The sequence below is a fragment of the Adiantum capillus-veneris genome, chromosome 16, assembly GCF_014529385.1.
Source record: "Adiantum capillus-veneris isolate H3 chromosome 16, ASM1452938v2, whole genome shotgun sequence".
NCBI lineage: Eukaryota > Viridiplantae > Streptophyta > Polypodiopsida > Polypodiales > Pteridaceae > Adiantum > Adiantum capillus-veneris.
In genome coordinates this window covers 78,449,997-78,472,524 of record NC_140946.1, presented here as the reverse complement: position 1 = coordinate 78,472,524, position 22,528 = coordinate 78,449,997, and positions in this window count along the sequence as shown.

Here is a 22,528-nt window from a genome sequence, read left to right as displayed (position 1 = left end):
TCATAGCTCACCAGAGATTCCTATTGATCATGCTATTGATTTAGATCTATGCAAGAGTTATCCACTGATTCTAAGTTACATAGTTATTTAACGACACAGTCACAGGCTGATGTCCTCCCTAGACCCATTACTTGTGATATAGATTCTACCATCCATATGGAGCTAGGTGCTAGCCAGAGAGCTCTCTACCCTTACATGTCTACCATAAAACATCCAAATCACTTTAAATCCAATCCCAAAACCATAAACCATAATCCAATCACATCACATGGGTCAGCAATCCACCCAACTCGGGTGATGCACAACCAGTCTTGCAAAACCACTTTAAAACATAACATGACTCCACAACTTTTGGCAATATAACCATACCCATAAAAAATATCCGAGCGACACCGATTACCACAATCGAAATCACAACCATAATGCATGAGGGGTCTTAGCCCTTGACCATAAACCATATTCACACTGAACCAACTCCCAGACTTGGAGTTTGACATATCTACTATAATCAAAGTGAGACCACATGCATGGCCCTTAATCCATGAACCTTTCATGCATCAAATAAGTCCAATCAACAACTGAAGATAATATCAAAATCCAAATTTGACAATATCCAATCATGCATAAGTGATGCACCATATCTGCACTTCACCCATCTAGCACATAGAGCTAGTTTTGACCTGGAAAGGTAAAAAGCAATCATACATATACACATGAGGTATCCACATCTATTCATGTGGCTTTATACATCATATGAAACAGCTCCGACATTTAGGTCAACCATAAACCATAATTACACATATATGCAAAAAACATCTTTTTGTCATTTTTGGGTGACCTCAAACCAATGCATCAAGGTCAGCTTCATAATATTTACTAAGACCTTATCACATCACTTTTCCCATATGATACCCATGCAACAAACGGTAAAACAAAAAGTAAACCACTTTATTCATATCTGCCCATATGGTTCGGGTTGACTAACTATATACCCTCATATAGGTTTATGGACATCTAACACTTGAAATCAACTCACCAAAACAAACCATAAATCATATATAAACAGCTTGGTCAACTCGCGACATCATAAGGTACTCCCCCTTGATAGCACCCCTACACGTGTAGGTAAACCCGATTATGGAATAATTAATAACTCGCATTCACAAAGTGTTATTGAAGACCTAAATACATTTATCATCAAAATTAATCAATCTTTTTAGATGGGTAAGTGGGTTTGCCCATCCAGTGAATTTATATAGTGGTTCTCTAAGGAGCGTGGGGTCCAAAATTTTGATTAAGTGCAGTGGACAGCAAGTTGTTTTTTTACCATAACTCTTAGCTCGTGTGTGATATGCACATGATACCCACTGAGAAAGAAAATGTTCTAAATTTTTGTTTTATCTTTGGTCTGAAGGGTTCAGGTTGATTCATAACGGTTTCTGAGTTATGACCAAAACAATGTTCCTATCGCTTAAGTGACGTGAAACAAAAGAGCTTTTTATGTACACACGTGACCATAAACACATCTTGTGCATAGATTAACGTTCTTAACATGATGAGATAAGAACAAAACCACAGCCAACAACAAGTGAAGGGGCACCACCTAGTTAGAGAGCGAACTAGGATGCCAAAGAGGAGAATCCTTGAGAAATACAAGGGAGAAGGAAGGGTATACTAACACTAATATCAATGCTACAAATACAACCACCAAACACACACACACACACACACACACACACACAGAGATGTGCAAGAACTAAGCTTCAATTTAAATGATTGACACGAGTGTATAAACAACTTGGAGGAGAGTCAAGAGACACAATTAAGTTTGATGATGTTGTGATTTGCACATTATCTTAGGATTATGGGAACCCTCTCACCATCCCTTTTATAATGTTTCCACAAGAAAAAAAAACAAACACAAGATCTTTTGAGTCACATACAAGCAAATACTACAAAAGAATCTCAAAATGAAAACTCGTCACCTTAAACCAAACAAGATGAGGTTGCCAAGCGTGAATTAGAGAGACTTAAGAGAGTTTTGGACCGTAACTACATCCAACTTATTGATTCAATTGATGTACAAGAGTAGGTACAAATTTGATTAGAAATTATGAATCACTCCCTTCCTTGCAATGCTACAACTAGCTCAAAGAAGATTTCCTATACACCACAAGTAATGGTGTATAGACAGCTCACTCTCTCTTCCTACAACTAAGATGGAGAATGGTACACTCAAAGTAGTGAGTAATAGTCTAGAGATCATGCCATTTACAAAGGGAAAAGGGCTCTATTTATAGATGAGGAGTGTCCTTATTAGGATTATCTACAAATCAACATTTACATAGAAAAACATGTTTATAAATTTTTTAATATGTTCTTATGAGAGTGGGGATCTCCTGTCTCTTGAGTCACATGGATGTTGGCTCAAGAGGAAATATTTATTGAGGTGAAATAGAGAAGATTCTAGAGAGGTGAGTGATTTTTGTGTGAGGTTGCCTACTTCAAGAAGGTAGAGTAGAGTGGGTGAAATTTATAAGAAACGGTTAGCAGTTAATGTCAGTAATCACTAAAAGAAGTTAATAATATAGTTACAATGGGTAGAATGACTTGAAGGGCTGAGAAAAGAGGGGTGAATGAGATGGATGAACCATTGAGATATCTTGGACTCACCCATACGTAGATTGTCAAAAGTGACCATAGGTCTTCTTCATCTTCTTTTCTTCATGCTACCACCATAGTTGAATACCTCCAAAAATATGAGGGTTTTTTGTTGATAAAAACCCCCATTTTGCAAAGTTCTAAGCATGGATATATTGCTAAATTTTTATGCACTTTTGAAAAGATGAATTAAAATTGTAACATGGGAGTAATAGAGAGGGATATGGAGATAGTGTATGTAGGTAGAAATTCAAGAAAGAGATATGGGTGTGAGAGGGGAGGGTGCTGGTGAGAGAAACCATGGAACTTGTAGGTTTGAGGGAGAGATTAGAAGAATGAGTGTGTGTGTGTGTGTGTGTGTGTGTGTGTGTGTGTGTGTGTAGAAGTGTGAAAAGAGGTGAGAGAAAACTAGGGGTGACGTGAGAAAAAGTGGGCAGATTGGGGTCCACCATAAAATTCATATATCATGGATGGTAGCTTCAATATTTCTAAAACAATTTGAGAAAAAAATTCAGCTTGTGGGCTACATTTTTTCTCTTGATAAGAAATTCAATTTTGGAGTGGAGAAGGATCTAAAAAATTCCACCAAAACGCCTGTTTCTCTCATTGCCAAAGTCTTTGGTGGCCCCCTCCCTAGTTGAATTTACATAATCCTCCAAGAGTGATCCCTTCGTGAATCATACCATGACATAAGGAATCCAAGTTGTCTTTAAACATGCATGGAGGAGGATCATTGGTGATTAATGAAAATATATATAGTGAGACTAGTCCATGGACTTATTCATGTAGACACTAGCTTAATGAGCAGTACAAAACATTTTTATGGAAGAATTGTGGATATGAAAAAAGATATTGAAATCATATGATATGTTCCTCTATATTATTTTGGGTGAAAGAGAAAAAAGTATGCAAGTAAATAAAATTATATAATAAAAGTGACTAAGGGAGTAGAAATCGGTTTTTTGTTTTCACACGAGTGAGGATAGAAATGTGGGGTTGGTTTTCAAGAAAATATTTATGAGATAGTATGTACACACTGGTAAAAAAAATATACTTTGGTGCAAGAGGATAAAATAAGGCATACATAGATATAATAAAACACACACCTAGGTATAAATATTTACAAAAAAAAGCAAATTGATTATAGAATCTCTATATTTAGGCTCTATATACAATGAAATATTTACACACAAATGGGTCATAATATATTTTTATTTTTATTTTTTATTTTTTATTTTGGCTCAATCAAACCAATGACTAGTTAGTTGGGGGTTTTTTAGGAGATATTGGGAAAATTCCCTAACTTACACGCCCCTATGTACAGTGAAAGTGTGAGGATAACCACAATGTTTGAGTGATTTTGATAGGGTGAGGTAGCTCACTATGGTAGTTATGGAGAGCCAAAAAATGTCTATCATTCGCCCTCCATAACCATAACCTCAAACGATAACCATAAACAAATTTTGAAACCATATCCATAACTGAAGTTTGAAACCATAACCATAAGCATGACCATAACCATAATCAAATTTTGAAACCATAACCATAACTGAATGTTGAAACCATAACCATAATCAAATAGTAAAACCATAATTATAAAAAAAAATTGAAACCATAATTATAATACGATTCTAAAAACATAGCGATAATCTTAAACCAAAACCATAATTGAATTTTGAAACCATAACCATAACCAAATTCTAAAACCATAACCAAATTCTAAAACCATAACCATAAACATAACAATAATCAAAACTGTCATTACTATAAATATAATCAAAACTTAAGCATAACCAAATTTTGAAACCATAACCATAGCCTCATTAGAAAATATGTCTTTTGATGGTACATGAATGTACCATCATGTTGGAGGAGGGCTAATGATAGCCATTTTTGGGCTCTCCGTAAACTGCCAAAGTGAGCTACCTCACCCTATCAAAATCACTCAAACATTGTGGTTATCTTCACCCTTTCACTGTACATAGACGTGTGTGTGTGTGTGTTAGGGAATTTTCCCAATATCTCCTTAAAAAAACCCCAACTAGCTAGTCATTGGGTTGGTTGAGCCAAAATAACAAAATCAAAAATTAAAAAAAATAAAAAAATTTAATACGGCCCATTTGTGTATAAATATTTCATTGTATATAGGGCCTAAATATAGAGAATTTTTAAATCACTTTTTGGTATTTTTGTAAATATTTATACCTAGGTGTGTGTCTTATTATACGTGTGTATACCTACTTTCATCCTCTTGCACCAAAGTATATTTTTGTTACCAATGTGTACATTCTATCTCATAAATATTTTTAAAAAAATCATCCTCACATTTTAACCATCACCCATGTGAAAACAGAAAACCGATTTCTACTCCCTTAGTCACTTTTATTGTATAATTTTTTTTACTTGCATACTTTCTCCTCTTTCACCCAAAATAATACAAAAGAGAGACCATGATTCCAATATCTTTTTCATATCCACAATTCTTCCATATATTTTTTTGTACTCATAATTCAAACACCATGTGCTCATTAAGCTAGAGTCCATGAATAAGTCCATGCACTAGTCTCACCATATATATTTTCTTCAATCACCAATGATCCTCCTCCGTGTAAAGACAACTTGGATTCCTTATGTCATGGTATGATTCATGGAGGGATCTCTCTTGGAGAATTATGTAAATTCAACCAAGGACGGGGCCACCAAGGACTTTGGCAATGAGGAAAACACGTCGTTTAGTGAAATTTTTTGGATCCATCTCCGCTCTTACTTTGAATCTATCATTGAAGGAAAAAATATATTGCATAAGATGAATATTTGCCTCAAATATTTTCAGAATTATTGGAGCTATCATGGGTGAGATATTAATTTTATGGTGGACCCCAGTCTGCCCACTTTTTCTTACAAGTCACCCTTAGTCTTCTCTCACCTCTCTTCACACTTTTATACACACACTACCATTTTTCAGAGCTCTCATTGTAAAAAACACTTATTATTTTTTACAAATCGAGAATATTGTAACTCCTATTTTGCGAATAAACCTTGTAATTGATGAGCCGTGACTACAAGCTTCCAGATTGTATCAACCTATCATTACCTATCTTTAGTTAGAGCTCTCAAATTATTAGTTTTGACCACCAAAAACCTTGGCTAAGGTATAAAAACCAATTTTGTAAGTTTTTATTAAGTTTTTTAAATAATGAAATACACAGCGTGAGCTAAAGGCGCTCACTTCTCTCCTTCTTGCGCTTCCTACTCCCTCTCCGGTTGTCACATTGCAGTCGCGTTTGTTGCATTGCAACCGCAGGTAAGGGCTCTTCGCATTGACGTAAACACATCACAGTATTTCGTAGCTTTTGGCATCGCAAACCTGCGGTGTAATTTCATCATAAGTAGGAATTTACACTTCAAAATCAAATATTAAGCATAGACGGGGTATTGGGGCATCATTGCTAAGCATTTAAGTGCATTCTGGGTCGAAAACAACTATGTCAAAAATCCATTGCTGTTAATAATCACGATTTTGGTAGTTGACCTAAAGTGGGATATGAAACTATATGCATGTGTGCTTAGGTCTTATAAACATGTCCTAGAAGTTTCATTACATTTGGATGTCATTTGATGCTATAACAGATGTGATTTGTTTGCCGATGAGAAATTGTCTTTTGGTGATTTCAATCACTTGAGTGTAGCTTGAGTTAGATACGAGTTGTTTGTTGTTTTCTGAGAGATTGACAACCTCTTTTAGCCTCTATGCACTAGTCGAGTCAACTTCATCCCATGGATTGACAATTTAATTGTGGTTCTCGCTATAGCTACAATAAGATAGGATAGTGAGGTTAGACACATGTCCCACATTTGGCATCGGTGTCGGGGATTGAAGAGACCTAAACTAGGGAAAAACACAAGCGTCTTGTGAAGTTATCCTTTAAGTTCCTCTAGGATCTCCTAGAGTAAAAACTTTCTTTTAGACATCGCATAGCTTAAGATTGTCGTCTTTTGATGTGTAGAGGTAGCTTGGAAGTAATCATACTTGTTGAGTGTCTTTAGGATGTTAGGGTTCTAGAATTAGATTAGTATCTTGAGAATGATTGATAGATGAACCAAGTCTTAAGATCAATGCTTAAAAAACCATTAAAAACAACAAAATGAGTGTTTTAGGACAATTTCCACAACCCCATTGCATGAGAACCTAGGCTCAGAACATTTCTCTCTCCGAAAGAATCATTGTGAGTTGTTATTTGAAGTGCAGAATTTCAGGTCTACGACTAGAAATAGCACGAAAAACTCCAAACCACTCAATTCGATGGGAGAGTATGCTTATTAAAAGCACACTTTGAGGTAAAAATTTCAAGAGTTTGCAAAAACTCAAATTATTTACTTTTTCTTGACATTTTAGTTCAAATTACATTTTGACTTGATTCATAGGCTTAAAATAACTCATGAAAAGACTATCCATGAAAAAAGTGCAAAAACTTGTTCATTTTAAGCCTGAAGTTAATAATCGTGATTATTTACTTCCAGCTTAGATTTGACCAAGGTTGATACCGGTGACTCATTGCATGTGTATAAACAACTTTTGTAAAGGTACAAAAGATTTGGATCACCAAATTTTTTGTGCCTTTACAAAATATTTGCACAAGAAAGCAGCCACTCAATGGCTTTGAAACTTCAAACAAGAAGTAGGTTACAAATGGATTATACCCTTAATAGAGCTTTCGCTTTGCTTCACTCTCACCACCTCACATCAACTTCACAATACACCACAATAGATTTTGTGTGTAAAAGAGACCTCCTTTTATAGGCCAAAAGGACTCCCCTCTTTCATAAGAGGCAGTCGTGTGTAGCCGCCATCCTGTAGTAAAGTCCAAGTTGGACTCTCCAATGCGCTCATGTGTGGCCGCCCTTGAGAAGACAAGTCTTCCTTGAAATTGGCCACCGGCCATTGAATTCAGCCACTGACCACAGGCCATTGACTTTTGACCACCAGCCAACCGGTCAATCAACCGGTCGTTTTTCAACCAATTTTTGACCACCATCCGGACCACCATCCGGCCATAATATTTTGGCATAAAGAAACATTCCGGTGAGTGATTTTTTGGTTTTTTGGCGAGTGATCATTCTACACACACAATGGCTTCTCCTCATAACAAGGGCCTTACACTCCACACCAAAATTGTGATTGCTTTCTGTCTTGGCTTCTTATCCTTGAATGCCAATTGAAGATGAGAAAAAGCTCAACTTCTCCTTGTTGACTACCTTTGTAAACATGTCTGCAGGATTTTCACTTGTGTGTACCTTTCCTACCTTTAGTTGTCCCTCTTCCAAAAGAGTGAGTATGAAGCGATATCTCACCTCAATGTGCTTTGTCCTTGAGTGAAAGGATAAATTCTTTGCAAGATGAATGGCGCTTTGATTTTCACTGTACAAGACAAAATTTTCTTGCTTGTATCCAAGATCCTCCAAGAATCTGTAAAGACACAGAATCTCTTTGCTTACCTCTATCATTGCTACATATTCTGATTCCGTGGTAGAAAGTGAGACCACTTTCTGTAGCTTTCAAGCCCAAATTACTATTGTGCCTCCAACTGTGAATACATGGCCAGTAGTGCTCCTTAGAGTATCTTTGTCACCTGATATATCTGCATCAGCATACCCTTGTTGCAAGAAAATATTAGTGTCTCCAAAATACAAAGCATTTATTGTTGTTCTTTTTAGATACCTAAGTATTCACTTCACAGCTTGCTAGTTCTCTTTACCTAGATTGTCCATGAATCTACTTAAAACTTCCAGTGCATGTGCAATGTCTGGCCTTGTCCATACCATATCATACATTAGAGAACCTACCACTGCAACATATGGAACTTTAGACATATAGGCCATCTCCTCTTGTGTCTCTTGACACATATCCTGGCTAGTTTAAAGTGACTAGCCAAAGGTGTGGAAACCAATTTTGCATCTTGCATTGCAAACCTTTTTAGGACCTTCTTGATGTAATCCTCTTGAGATAGCTTTATTGTTTTCTTTGTCCTATCCCTTGATATCTTCATACTGAGTATTCTCTTTGCAACACCTAAATCTTTCATTGAGAAAGACATTGACAGGTCCAGTTTTAGGTCTTTGATTTGTGCATGTTAGCACTTGCAATTAGCCTGTCATCAACATACAACATTAGGATGATGAACTTCCCATCTTCCAAATTCTTTGTGTAGATGCAATGACTCAATTGCATCTTTTGAATCCGTGATCCAACATCCATCGATCAAAATTCAAGTACCATTGTCTTAATGCTTGAATTAAACCATACAATCTCTTCTTTAATCTACAAACCATTTTTTCTGTATTTACATCCATTTGCTCAATATTTGAATCATGAGTAGCCACAAGGCTTAAGATAAGCCTAATTGAGTTCATTTTTATAACATGAGAAAATATTTCATTGAAGTCAATACCTTTCTTTCTAGAAAATCCTTTTACCCCACAAGCCTGGACTTGTACCTTTTCTTACCACCTTATTCTTCCTTTAGCTTATACACCCATTTGTTATGCACTATCCGCTTACCTTTAGGAAAATCAACCAACTTCCATGTTTGGTTACGATGTAATGAGTCCATCTCCACTTGCATCCTCTTCATCCATTCTTCTTTGGGCTCGTGTTGTATAGGTTCTTTGTGTGATTCCGACTCTCTAGAATCTGATACCAAGAGATGGTTGAAGGAAGGAACAAACCATTTTGAAGGTCTACTTGCTCTTGTGGATCTTCGGGGAATAGGTTAAGGCTCCTCATTTGATAATGTTTGCGGGTCGCCGCGACGGACGTCCATAGCATAGCTCTCAAGCATCAACATATTTATCAATACAAGGGAAGCGACTCGGATGAGGCATGCGAACTCACTAGGGTGGCAATCCTAATGAAGTGAACTAAAAGGGATGCAACTTACTAACTCTACAAGCAAATCAAACGCATTATCGCCAAGTAATCTGCCTATGTCCTCCTACACCGTTCTTCAGTCATCACGCCCATTTACCATGCAAATCATATCGGAATCGCACGAAACTTGAACGGAAGCTACAAGGGATTATCAGGAACATATTCTATCATTTTCACAGCATTCTGGAGAGGTACAACGATCGCGATCGTTCGTCTCAAAGTCAGCAAAAACAGCAAACAGGTGATCCTAATGGGTCATTTTAGGGTCCCTAAAGCCCCTCCTAGGGTCAAAACAACATATAACATGCATATAGACACTCAAAACAGTGATTTAAGGCCTCAAACTCGTAGTTGAAAACCTACACCGAATCTTGAATGATTACACTTGAATGAAAGAGCAAGAGGAGAGGAACACAATGCAATAATCAAATCTGAATTTGGATTACCGTAGCCGCAATGGCGAAGATTACAAGTTTGAACAAGAAGGAGCTCTCAAGCGTACGTTGTCTTCTCAGTTCTCCATTCAAAATATTATCCTCAAACTTACAAAAATTGACCTTTATAGATTAGGTCTTTACAAAATGACTTGTCCGGCCATAAGCTCCTAACCCTCTAACTGGCTCTCTAATCTATAATTTCTCCCATAAGAATAATCATACATCCTTTGACAATTTCCCGGCTTAGAGATGCTTCTTTACAAAAGAATTTTACAATGGTTTCTCAGAAAAATATGATTCTCTGGCTACGGCCGCTGGCTGCTTCGTCCGCCAAACACTCCCCCCTTCCTTATCCTTGCACGCCCTCGTGCATGTTCAGTGCTTTGGCCGTTGATGTGGCTCTAAGGAAGCGAGTGTCACTGAAAAACTTCTTGTTCAGAGGACGGCTTTGAGGGCTTCTTGATGCTGTCTGAATGGATTTTCCAATAAGGTGTGTTGGTATGCTACGTACCTTGCCTTGAGGTCCTTCGCCATGGGATGGAAAATCCTTGAATCCATTTTGAAGAATCCTATGATGAAGGCCTCTTCAAATGTCTACAAGTAGTGTGATGGTAGGTACATTAGCCTGGAGTACATGTCCATCAAGATGTGCCGTGGCGATGAATCTTGTGGATTCAAGCAGATGCCTCTGTGTCCTTCCAAGAACATATTCCACGGATGATCGTCGCCTTCAGTGTCTTTAAACACCTGGATACAGGTGACGATCATCCGGGATATCTTTACTAACATCTGGCACGCCAAATCGGGGACATCCCGCAGCAAAGTGACTGTTGAGTTCAGCGTGCTGACCATGTAGGCCACCGTAGGGGGTTGCTGCGCTGTCAGAACCGGGTAATTTAGCTTGTGCAGCCTTGACCCCTTCCATGTGGTGAAATCTTTCCAAGTTCATCTTCGAGGGACTAGGCAGAATGTAGGATTTATTTGTATATGTTGAGGAGCATTGTGGTAATTTGTTAGATCCTGTGGCCTTTTGTCCAACCACTTCTGCCTCCACTTGGGGTGGTCATCGACAAGCACCTGAGCTTCTTCCACTGTGAGTGCAATGCCTTCGTAACCCCCTTCTTTGTTTCGTGACAAGGCTTGCCGCATTTTTCTTTCCACAAAATTGCTTCATGGCATAGCAGAGGAAACGGGAGGTACTCGTGGACAAATCCTTCCATCTGCTCTTCTGGTTGTAAGTATGCTAGGGCTGCTGACTCCAGTATCTTATTTTCATAGAGCATGTACTCCTTGTCTGGCCCCTCTGGCATGTTCTGAATGCTCTCATTGAGTTCATCTCTTTTATCCAGATCGGGCCCTTCAGATTACTGCTCCTGTTGCCCTTGGTGTGATGTTCCAGGCAAATCTGGCGCTTGTTGTCCAAGCAGCAGTTGTGATTGAGTCTGGGCTTTGTCTACTTTGATTTTTTGTTGAAATAGCAGATCATCTTTTTCCTTTAGTAGCGTGTCACCGATCTGCTTTTGAATCTGTAGTTCAACGCTTGCTTGAGCTAGTTGCTGCTCCATTTCTTTTAATTTTAGCTCATTTGCCGCTGTCTGGGCCACCATCCCTGATACTAGCAGCTGTCTTTGAAGCTTTTATTTCTCTAGCTCTGCTTTTAGCGATGCTATAGTGTTCACAGCTGTGGCATCGTCAGATGTGGAGACCAATGCCCCAGCAGGTTCCTGATTCGCCATTAAAGTCGTCAGAGTGCCTTTGACAATGTTGTAGGAGCTGCTAAGTCTTTGGAATCTTGCACTCTCATAGGCAAGCTGCTATGTTGCTTTTTGGACTCTTGTCGTCATCTCTTGGCACTCCTTCTCTTTGGCGGTCAAGTCGGTCCTGACGTCCACCAAGTCTTTGATCAGAGACTAATCCTGTTGTTGTTGAGATGTCGAGCTCTACACCTTGAGCTGGCATCCACTACGTGTCTTGGCCGCTTACGGCATTTACTCACTGGCGCGTTAGGTGACCGACACGGAGGATCTCTGCCAGTGATTCTACAGCTGGACTACACTTATAGTGCCAGCCTAGTACGCTTCTAGCGAGTTCACACTTAGTGACCGCATGTACATATGTGCTACTTTTCAGCTTTAGCACTTAGTCATTTTGTACTCTCTTTTCTGTGAAGAAGAAGAAGAAGCTTTCCATCTCTGTGTGCTTTGTGCTTGTCTTGTGTAGCTCTCTTGCATCCTCATTCTTTACATGGTATCAGAGCCTGGTGCATGCAAGAGAGGCTAAGAGAGCAAGAGCATCACAATCCCTTCGTTCGCAATCCACGACCAGATGCCAAGTTTCTCGCACAAGTTTCTGAACAGGTCTCCAAAGTGCAGTATACAGAGATTTACTGTACAAGTACAGTGGTTGTATGTACGCTTGATTGTGGACACTCGTTGAGTGTAGAAAGCGTTACAAGAACCACGATAGCAGGTTCAGCAGATTTGCAGGTTTTTGCAGATTGCAGCTATTTTGTCTTAGTGCTTCAAGATGTCTGACGGTTTCAGTCAGATTGTTACTGAGGAGCTTGAGAAAAATAACTACCCTGCATGGAAGTTTAGAATAACAAATTTCCTAAAAGGAAAAGGTTATTGGGACTATGTAGAAGGAGACAATGAAAAGGAACCAGAGATTCCTGAGGCAAATGCTACAGCAGAACAAAGGAAAGCTTTGAGGGACTGGCAACAAGGCCAGAGCAAAGTGATGTATTGGCTTTCTATGAGCATCACAGATGGCATGATGGGCTATCTACAGGATGCTGAAACCCCCGCCATTGCATGGAAAAACTTAGGCAGAGTGTTCGAGGTGAACACCAAGGCCAGGAAGCTTCAACTAAAGTCGGAGCTAAATCAGGTTAAGAGGAACAACCTCTCCATCAATGATTATGCTTTGAAGATCAAGAGTATCATTGAGGCTCTTGGATCTATTAAAGTCTCAGTGGAAGACGATGACATTGTCCGTGCATGCTTGGATGGTTTAGGAGATGAGTATGTACATTTTAGGTCTTCCATGAATACAAGAGACGACATCCCCGTGTTCCAAGATTTGATTTCTATGCTTATTCTTGAGGAGAAGAACCTTGACACATCTTCTTCTCATGGCAGAAATAATTCTGAACAGGCCTTCTATTCTAACTCCAACAGAGTTAGAGGTAGAGGTCGTGGTCGAGGCCCAAGGGGTTGCAGGGGCCAATTTCTGGAAGGTCAATCAAATCAAAACAATACAGGTGGCAGGGGAAACCAGTCTCAAGGCAGGGGGAGTCAAAGAGGTCGTGGTGCAGGATCAAGCAGACAGCAACATACTCCAGATAGTAGAGAATGTTGGACTTGTGGTGAAAGAGGTCACATGTCACGTGACTGTCCAAAGGGAAAAGCAAGTAGAAAGAGAGAACAGGGCAACTATGCATCTACTAGCAGAGATGCAGATGACAGCAAAAACGAGCGCATGTTTGTTATGCAACATGTAATGAATACAATGACTGCAGAGAATTCCACCCAAGATGATGTTTGGTATGTGGATTCAGGTGCCTCTAATCACATGACGTCTCGTGGAGAGTGGTTTAGAGATATGCGCAAACCAGATGTGTCAGGCTATGTGCAGACAGGAGATGACACAGCTCACCCCATTGCTCATGTAGGGGACATACCTCTAAATACGAAGAGTGGGAAATCAAAGTACTTAGCAGAAATCAAAGTACTTAGCAGATGTACTTCATGTCCCAAACATTACAAAGAATCTTGTTTCTGTTGGACAAATGGTTGAGCAGGGTTTGCAGGTTCGCTTCAATCCAAATGGCTGTTATGTAGAAGATTTCCAGAATGGCTGTAAGCTGATCACAGAGGGCAAATGTGTGGGCAGAATGTTTACGCTGAATGTAGACATGCCTGAGGTAAAAGCTGCATTATTTGCACAGGGCACAGGTGTTGTGTCTGATGTTGACATTTGGCACAAACGCATTGGCCATGTCAATGAGCAGAGATTGCGCAGCATGCAATCAAAACAGATTGTAAAAGGTTTGCCCAAATTCAAGGTGGATGGTATGCATAAAGTGTGTGCAGCATGCCAGTTTGGAAAACAGTCAAAGGGCTCATTTCCACATGAGCGCAAGGTATGTAAAAAGCCACTTGAGGTGGTGCACACAGATGTTTGGGGTCCAACCGATACTGCAAGTATACATGGTTGCAGGTATTATGTCTCTTTCATTGATGACCATACAAGGAAAGTATGAGTCTACTTCATGCGTAACAAAAGTGAAGTGTTTGGTCACTTTCAAGACTTCAAAGTCATGATTGAGAAGGAGACAGATATGCAAATCAAGACGTTGAGGTCAGATGGAGGGGGAGAGTACTTCTCCAATGATTTTTCAGATTTTCTGTGAATGCATGGTATACACAGGCAGTTTACATGCAGATATACTCCACAGCAGAATGGGATCGCAGAAAGAAAAAACAGGCACATTGCAGAGGTTGCACGTGCATTGATGAATGAGAAGAACATGCCTCATCATTTCTGGGCTGAAGCTGTAAATACAGCTGTGTACATTATGAACAGGACACCTACAGCTGCGGTGCATGATGTAACACCTGAGGAAAAGTTTACAGGTACAAAGCCTGATTTGGCACACTTGAAAGTGTTTGGCTACATAGCTTACGTGCATGTACCAGATGAGTTGCGTAGGAAATTGGATCCTAAAGCAGAGAAATGTATTCTTGTGGGATATTCCCTTGAACAAAAGGGGTACAGGTGCTACAATCTTACTACACGAGAATTACGAGTGAGCAGAGATGTAGTCTTTGATGAGATGAGTAGCTGGTACAGTAATGCACATGGCACTATTGGGGCTGATGTAAAAGATGATGTGGTTGTACAAAATGTGAGGCCACAGTCACAGGTTTTGAGTGGACCACAAGAGTCCTCTTCTCGTGGCTCTGTTGAGAAACCATGGAATGGTAGACTACGTACGCAGGTTACTCCACCAACAGGTACAGGGAATGTATCACGAAAAGGAAAGGAAAAGGTTGATGAACCTCCCTTTATGGTTGATGCATCATCAAGTTTTTCACATGTAGACATGGATTCAGATGGTTCTGAACAAAGTCTTGATGAGGAATTTGGAATTTCGGCTGTCAGGACACCTGGTGTAAGGAAAGTACAAGAAGATGCTAGAGGGCAAAGGAGTGACCCAGGACCGCGCAGATCTAATAGAGTCAGAAATCCAGTTCAGAAATTGACTTATGATGGGTATCTAGCGCATCACCAAGCCTACATGGCTAAGGTGATACAGGATGTGGAGCCCACATGTTTTGAGGATGCAGTTGGAAATGTGCATTGGGATGATGCAATGAATGAAGAGATGGCTGCATTGGAAGCAAAGGACACATGGGAGTTGGTGCCATTGCCAAGTGGCAAGAAAGCTATTGGCTGTAAATGGGTGTATAAAACCAAGCATAAGGCTGATGGTAACATTGAGCGTCACAAGGCAAGGCTGGTCGCAAAGGGTTATGCACAAACGTATGGCATAGACTATGAGGAGACCTTTGCTCCAGTGGCAAAGATGACGACAATGAGAGCTGTCATAGCAGTGGCTGCATCTAGAGGATGGATTATGCATCAAATGGATGTAAAGAATGCCTTCTTGAATGGTGAGTTGCAAGAGGAAGTGTATATGGATCAGCCACCTGGTTATGTCGATCCAGGTTACCCAGATTATGTATACAGACTTCTCAAAGCTTTGTATGGTTTGAAGCAGGGCTCTAGAGCATGGTATGACAGGATTGCCAAGTATCTTGTCAGTATTGGTTTTAGGAGAGCTCATGCTGATCATTCACTCTATGTACGTGAGAGTGATGTGGGGATTGTGGTCATTACCATATATGTAGATGACCTTATTATTGTTGGTGACAATGCTATGGAGATTGACCATGTGAAGGGTCTTCTCAAACAGGAGTTTGAAATGAAAGATTTAGGCGAGTTGCGCTACTTTCTTGGCATTGAAGTGATTAGGACTCCAGAGGGTGTATGGCTATCACAGAGACAGTATGCTTTGGACATGTTGTCAAAGTATGGTATGGCTGATTGTAATCCAATTTCTATTCCCTTGGATGTGAATGCAAAGCTGAGTGCAGAGAAGGGTGATGTTGTTGAGGATGTCAACATGTACAGGAAGATTGTGGGTAGTCTAATCTACTTGACTATCACGAGGCCAGACTTGAGCTACACAGTAGGCTTGGAGAGTCAGTTCATGCAACTTCCGAGGAAGCCACATTTGGATGGAGTACGACGCACACTTAGGTATGTGCAAGGTACTCTTGACTACGCATTGTTCTATGCAGCAGATGCACCATTAGCATTGTATGGGTATACAGATGCATATTGGGCAGGTAGCATTGTTGATAGGAGATCGACGAGTGGCTTCCTGTTCTCTTTTGGGAGTGCTGCTATTACTTGGAGTAGCAAAAAGCAGCCTACGGTTGCTTTATCGAGCACAGAGGCCGAGTACAGAGGTGCAGCAGTTGCGGCGTGCGAGGTAGCTTGGCTACGCACATTACTTGAGGACTTGGAAGTGCAGGTGGACTAGCAGATTTTCATCCATTGTGACAACCTCAGCAGCATGCAGTTGGCTAGGAACCCAGTGTTCCATGCCAGGACCAAACACATAGAGGTCCATTACCACTACGTTCGAGAGCGAGTGTTGGCGGGCGACATCGACTTGGTCTACGTCAGCACAGAGGAGCAGATAGCGGATATCTTTACCAAGGCCCTCGGAGCTGAGAAGCTTCGACGTTTCCAGACTATGCTTGGACTCTGCGACATGCAGAGCTCGAGGGGGAGTGTTGAGATGTCGAGCTCTACACCTTGAGCTGGCATCCACTACGGGTCTTGGCCGCTTACGGCATTTACTCACTGGCGCGTTAGGTGACCGACACGGAGGATCTCTGCCAGTGATTCTACAGCTGGACTACACTTATAGTGCCAGCCTAGTACGCTTCTAGCAAGTTCACACTTAGTGACCGCATGTACATATGTGCTACTTTTCAGCTTTAGCACTTAGTCATTTTGTACTCTCTTTTCTGTGAAGAAGAAGAAGAAGCTTTCCATCTCTGTGTGCTTTGTGCTTGTCTTGTGTAGCTCTCTTGCATCCTCATTCTTTACAGTTGTCGCTCAAGGTCTCTTTCCTCCATTGTGCGTTCTAGTTGCGTCCTCAGGCTCTCTAACTCTGCTTGCCCTGATGTTGGCTTTAGTTGGGCTTCATGTACCTGTCTTTCCTTCTCACTCAGCACCACATGCTGACACTAGAATTGCCGTTCTAAATCCCGTAGAGTTTGCCTGTAATCAAATCCATCCACTGCCTAGCAGGCTTCTTGGTATCCGATGGATTCAGTAGGTGGTATAACTTCCTTTTGTGAGGTTGAAGGGGGAGGAGTTGGTTGTTTGTTTTTCGATGAGGAAGGGGGAGGAGGAGGAGATTTTCTAGGCGAGGGAGGAGGTGATTTGGGCAAGGGAGGAGGTGGACTTGATTCTTCTTGTACATGTCTCTTCTTGGAAGTCCCTTCTCCTTGTTGCAAAGCCGATGCTTCCGCTTTTCTTTTCTTTAAAATCCGTATTATTCTTTGGCGGGTGAGATCCGCCGCCCGTCGCGCTTCCAGATTCCTATCTCTTTGGATCTTCTTAAGCTTTTCCGCTTGATTTGTCTCATCAGCCACGTCTTTCTCCTTTGTTCCTTCAGTGGACTGCGAAGAAAGGTCCACTTTCGCAGCCTTTTGTTCCGCTTCTAACCTTTGCTTCTCAGCCCGTAGGCGAGTTGCATTTTCTATCCTTTCTTGCCTTTCCCTTTTGAATCTTCTTTTTTGCGCCTGTTGTGTTTCAGCCTCCCTTGCCTGTCTGTCAGCCCGTAATTTTGTTCGTCTTTTCTCGACTCTTTTTGAGCTTCTCCATATGCTTTTTGCAGGTCCGACTGCGGTACTGCACTTCTCTCCCCTCTTTTTCTCTTGAGCGACTTTGTTGAATCTTCCTCCTCGCTTTCCTCGAACTCTGAGGGCCCTTTGTCTTTAGAATCTTGAGAATTTCCTTCATCATCAATCTCCGTTTTTTCTTCATCACTCGAACTTTTATTGGTGGCCTTTGTTGAGCGCGATGATGTCGTGCCAGGGGTCGTCCTTACGGAGTGAGCGACCAGCTTGGCTTTCTGGATCAAGGCCGTTTGAGAGCTCACAGGTTGGAAAATCTTCGATCATTCCCAAAGCCTGGTATGATATTCTTGTTAGCATCGGCCCTGCACTCATGTAGGTTTTGTTTTTTGCCGAGCTTTTCAAATTTGCTTCAATCAGATTGTCCAAAATGTAAGAATCGTAGTCGCAGCGAATGGTTCTATTTTCTGTCATCGCTAGAGCCATGACTATGGAAATGTGCAGGATTGGCTCTGTGTAGCGAGGAGGATTTTGTACTCTGAAATGCTGAGATATCAATCTCATCGCCAATTCCAGCTCTCCGTAAATCATGTCATTGTATTTGTATTTATTCCCCTTTGCTTTGACGAATTCTTTCTCGTTATCCAGTGAATTTGTCTTTTCCAGCAAATCGTGTTGCCCTGGAGGAAATGTAAAGCTTCGTTGATGATTTCCTTGGTGATCTTTACCTTCACCTTCGCCCCATCCTTGTCTGTGAGCATTGCCTGCCCATCATATTGTATAGAGATCATGAGCTCGTGGGCTCTCATGTAATCTGTCCCCCATGGCTGTAATCTGAAAAATTGCATTAAGTGTACAGCTCGCACTGCCTCTATTACCTCCGGCCTTTGGTGGAGATTCCATATCTCCCATGGCATGATACTTGTCTTTACCAAGTCACCATTCGCATCCTTAAACTTTGAGATGAATATGTGGGCAGGGATTTGAGCAAGTATTTCATCCGAGATGTGAGCCTTTTCATTTGTGGCGAGCTCCTCTACTTCATATGGTGCTGCTGTCCACTGCCTTTCTTTCTTTTGGCGAGGCATTCTGTGTCACGAGAATCACAAGCTGTCAGGATTTTCTCTTCGCAATCAATCGCATTTAGACTTTTAGTAAAAAAAAGTTCAAAAGTTAAAACTGATCATAACTTGGACAAATTTCATCCATTCTTGTCCATATTTCACCAGTGGGACTAGGAAGACTAGGGCTATGACTGATAAAAATCTGAGCCAGTTCTGGGTCTGAGGTACACCGATGGCGATCGTAGTACAGGGGCCAAATTTAGATTTGATCATATGAGTTGGTTTCTGATAGTTGGAGGGTCATTTTGGTCCACTCTGTGTGTCATTTGAACCATTTTTGAGTTTACAGGTCCCATTTCTGGGTTACAAGGGAGTTTTGGACTAGACTCTGACTTTTCATGAGTTTTTGATGTCCAAATGGCTTGAAACTTGGTTGGTGACTTGAACAAGATGTATACAAGGGATCTGATAGGTTTTTGTCAAAATCTGAAGCTGAGGTACACCGATCGCGATCGTACTTCTGAGCCTATTTTTGGTGAAAACTAGATGGTCAAGAAGCCCTATGCCTGCCTAGCCCACTGATGATTTATTTTCAAGTTTGGACTTAAAATGAACAAATTAGAGCAATTTTTCACTGTTTGACCATATTTTACTAAGTCTAACCATATTGGGTTTTCCTGATGAACTTTGGATGGATCCTAGAGTTAGTTGAAGTTAGTTTAAAATCTCCCACTGCTTCCATGATTTTCTACTACCATCAGCCTACTCCATTGTCTGATTTTGACCTTATTAGGCACTTTATACCCTGTCTTAGGAGGTTTTCCAGATTTTTGCATTTTTCAGGCAATCCTTGGATATCCATGTGATATTTGAGCATCCCTAAGTAACCTTTGGGTCTTTGGCATTGACTCGGCTCCAATTCTATCTTGTGTGATCATTCGAGACTGAAACAACTATATTTGCACTTGTAGGAGATTCTGAGATCCATTCGAGGGTTTCTACAACTGTTCTGACTCTTAGTCGGACAAGTGTACCTTTCAAATCATCCATCATTATGTTTAACAAGATTTTGGCACTTGTAGGTCAATTTTTTCTCTTTTGGTTGCGTTTGACAAATTGGGCCCATTCCATGAGAAAAATTTGTGTATTTTCCTTGAAAATTCAAGAGAGTGTACTTTTAACTGAGTTCCAAGCATGGGCCAAGTCAAAAGTTGTAAAATCTCCATCTGGGGGCACCAATCGCGATCGTACCATGGAGGCCAAAATTGGTTTTGACACCAGCCGATTGTAGGCGAGGTTGAGGGGATGTGTTTTGCAAGATCTGTCCCATTTTTTGTCAGGGAGGTACACCGATCGCGATTGGTGTACCACCACCAATTTTAGATTTGACCACATGGCTTTGTTCCTGACCTTGTGGGGAGCACATTGATGTGATCTGTGGCTGAAAAAAGTTTTGTATGGGTGCCTCTAAGGACCCTTGACCTCTTTGACCCGATCCGACTTTGATTTGATCCCTTCGCGCGTTTGTGCGATGATTCACGCTTGCATGCATAACAGACTTGATCTTTACTTGGTAGGGAACATACTTGTAAAATTTGGTGTGATACGTTGGCTCCGACCGTCCGTCCGGGGTAGAAACGTGGCGGCTCGATCTAAGTCAAAAAGCTCTCTCCTTCTCTCTCAAAAGGTGAAAATGAACAATGAGCTAGAATTTGGCCTCCCTGACCTATATCTTCTCGAGATTTTCATGACACAGGGTTGATTTCTCTCACCTTTGATCCCGATATAATCTGCATTCCACTTGTGGGTCGAACCGTTTGTCATTCCAGCGTCGTATGACCATTTGATGAGATTTTGGTGAAATGTAGTCATGATTATTAAGGCTGAAATTCGACATCTTCAGATTAGCTTCATATCTTCCATGCTTGATAACCTTATCATAATACTTCGGCGTTTGCTTCCTGAATTTTATTCCGACACTTGTGAGCGAGATTTTTAAAAAAACATTTGATGTTTTATTAACGAAAATCAAACAAAATAAATTGGAAATACTTATTAACTGGCAAAATTTAGCCAAGATTATTATACTCACCCCTAAGCACATATTTTCTCTAGAAGCATCCAAATGCTCCGGATTTTGTCATTACAGCTCATTATTATGCTGGTCAAATGATACAAAAATGCTAAAATTGCCAGGTTTTGATCGAATATGTTCGAAACTGAACTCTAAATAATGAAAAAAAACACACACATTATGTACATATATACACGTTGGACCCCTTAATGGCCCTGACTGCTATTGCTAGATTTATCAATTACTCCCCCCTTCCTTGTCTGAGTCGTCCCGGACGAAGGTTTGGTGCCTGTGCATGGGTTTCGGAATCTGTGTCTATGCATGGCCTTGTAATGTGGCCCTATTCTAATGTTTGAGACAATGCGTTGGGTAACTATATGATGTGCAAGATGTGGGAACTGAATGTAGTTTTCAGTGGCTTTTGATGGTGAGGGTAGCTGTTTATGGAACATGAGAGCTTGCAGTCGAATTGCTCTTTCCTTGATTGTAAGTGTTGTGCTGGCAACTATTTTTGGAACCCATTTATATGTTGTTTGTTGCATCTTTACAGATTCTGCTTTAGTTTTCACCGGTTTCCATTGATATTTTGGAGATTTAGGCTTCTTGTTTTGAGTTTTGGGTTTCCTTACGGGCTCGATCGCCGAATCTGTAGTTGTCTTTAGTTTTGGTTTCCATTTCCACTTCAGAGTAATTTCTGAAGGTCTTTGAGATGGTGTTGCTTCCGTCTGGAGTTTGTCCTTAGGCAGCCATATCTTGCTTGGTTTGTTGGGCAGCAATCTTTTCTTTATCCATACTTTCCGAAATACCTTTTGTGTTGTTTTTGGATGATTCGCCGGTTGCTTTATGCCGATGGGGATCCTTGGCCATGAGTGATCTGTTTTGGCGAATGGAGTCATGTACACGTTAGAGTCGTGTGTGTACCTTAACGCATGTTCTGACCATTCAGTGACTGCATTGTACATTCTCATCCATGGAACTTCCAAGCATATTGATGAGGACAACTATTTCCATCAAGATTGATTGGTAAGTTTACTATCCCCAATGTTGGCATTGTTGCACCATTTACTGCTTGTAGATCACGTGTGGATTGCACGAGGGGTTTATCTGTAAGTATCTTGTAAGTGGAGGAGTTGACCGCGTTGACTCTTGATCCTGTGTCAATCAATGCTCGTTGATATTTGCCATGCGGGAGTCTGACATTGATTCAAACATCGATTCCTATTTCCCATTGCTCATCACTTTGAAGTATAGACAAAGGAATTTGAGCCGTGTCCGCTGGTTGAGGAAGTCTTTGTTGTTGTAAGGTTTGTTTTCTTTTTAAAATCCTAACCTTGGCCTCCTCCTGCGCTTGAGCTTTTGTTTTCTTTGCTTTGTTCTTGCGCTCCTTCGCAGCGTGTATTTTGGCAAGCATCTCTGTGGTT